The sequence below is a fragment of the Penaeus japonicus genome, unplaced genomic scaffold, assembly GCF_977035675.1.
Source record: "Penaeus japonicus unplaced genomic scaffold, GWHDUDI00000001_assembly GWHDUDI00000032, whole genome shotgun sequence".
Taxonomy (NCBI): domain Eukaryota; kingdom Metazoa; phylum Arthropoda; class Malacostraca; order Decapoda; family Penaeidae; genus Penaeus; species Penaeus japonicus.
Window position 1 is genome coordinate 16979533 of NW_028234434.1, and position 2540 is coordinate 16982072.

Genomic DNA, 2540 nt, shown 5'->3' on the forward strand with positions numbered 1-2540 from the left:
TAATATTATCATTGCTATCATTATTACTTTAATCACTACTATTACTATTGTTATTATTATCATTACTTTATTATCATTATTATTATTATTATTATTATTATTATTATTATTATTATTGTTATTATTATTATTATTATTATTATTATCATCATTATTATTATCATCATTATTATTACTATTATTATTATCTTAACATCATCATAGTTATTACATATTTTCTATATTTACTGTTGTTGTTCTTAGCACAATTAGTATTAGCATTAGCATCATTTTTATTAGCATTGTTATTAGCATTATTATCATTGTCATCAGAAGCATTATCACTACTACTATAATTATCAATATCAACATCAGTATAATTACGATTGCTATCATCTATTATTGTTATTATCATTATTATTAGTTGCCTATTACTATTATCATTATCATTTACATCATCATCATCACCATAAATACTCATTATTATCATTACTATCATTGATATGTATTCTATAAATCAATATATTACTACAATCTTTATTGATAAGCAAAAGTTTCGTAATCAATTATCGTTATAATATCTTATCTCTGCTATTGTTATTAGTTCTTTAAGTAGGATTATGCTAATAGTATTATCATTGTATTGCTTGTACTTATATCATGTGTTTTTTTTTTTTATTGATATTTTTATTATCATTATCATGATTATTATTATTGTTTTTATTTTTGTTGGTGTTGTTATTTAGGTTTTCATCGTCATTTTTATTTTATTATTATTATTATCATTATTATTATTATTATTATTATTATTATTATTATTATTATTATTATTATTATTATTATTGTTTTACTATTACTGCTACTATTTTAATTATTATCATCCTTATAATTATTATCATTATTATTATTACTCCGATCACCGTTGTTGTTCTTATCATTATCATTAAGAACATTATTATTATCATTGTTGCTGCTGTTGTTATTGTTAGCATTATAATCATCATTAGCAACAATGCTATTGTCATTATTATTGTTATTATCGCTATTTTTATTACCAAAATTATCATCATCATCATTATCACTATTATTATCATCATAATCAGTATCATCATTTAAAACAAAATTATCAATGTTATTTTTATTTACATGATTATTGTTATCGTCATGATCGTTATTATTATTATCATTTTCATTATCATATTATCAGAATCTCTATAATTCTCATTACATCGAAAAATATAATGAAGTCTGATAGGAATACGAATATTATTAAAAGAGTAAATATAATTATGATAGAAATCTGTCGATAAAGTAAATCGCGTAAGCAATATTTTTTCTAATATATTATATATTTTGATAATGATAATGATGATGATAATTATTGTGAAAATAATGATAGTAAGACTAACTGTAATAGTAATAAGAATAATAACAATGATAATGATGGTATTAGAAATTATAATGATAATGATTATAACAATAATGATAATGATAATGATGATGATAATAATAACATTGACAATAGTAATGATAATGATAATGATGAAAATAATGATAATGATGATAATAAGATTGATAATGATTAAGATAATAATAACAATAATAATTATACATAATTGTTTGTAAGATACTTTTGTAGAAACACATCGCTCAGACAGTAAGCTTGTTTATTATGCTTATAATTATGCGTGTTAGAATTATCCACACTAAATCAAAGATAATTGTTACGAAAAAAAAAGCTTGTCACATCGTCGAAAATCTTTCTTTTTTTTTCTAGTCAGATTTTTTTTTCACAGCCAAAATGTCAAGGAAAATTAAAAATTATATTAACAATGGTAACAACAATATTAATGATAATAATGATAATGATAATGATATTAATGATACTAATAATATCAATAATGATAATACTAATGATATCAATAATGATAATACTAATAATCTTGATACTGATAATGATAACAATTATGTTGATCATGATGATAATGTTGTAATGATAATCTTAATTATATGAATAACTGTAATAGTAATAATAACAACAACAACAATAATAACACTAATGATAATGATAATAACAATAATAATGATAATGATAATGATATGTAATGATAATGATAATGATAATGATAATGATAATGATAATGATGATAATGATAATGATAATGATAATGATAATGATAATGATAATGATAATGATAATGATAATGATAATGATAATGATAATGATAATGATAATGATAATGATAATGATAATGATAATGATAATGATAATGATAATGATAATGATAATGATAATGATAATGATAATGATGATAATGATAATGATAATGATAATGATAATGATGATAATGATAATGATAATAATGATAATGATGATAATGATAATGATAATGATGATAATGATAACAATTATGTTGATCATGATGATAATTATTGAATTTTATTTTGTTTGGTGTTGTTATTTAGGTTTTCATCGTCATTTTTATTTTATTATTATCATCATCATCATTATAATTATCATTATCATTATCATAATTATCATTATGATTATCATCATCATT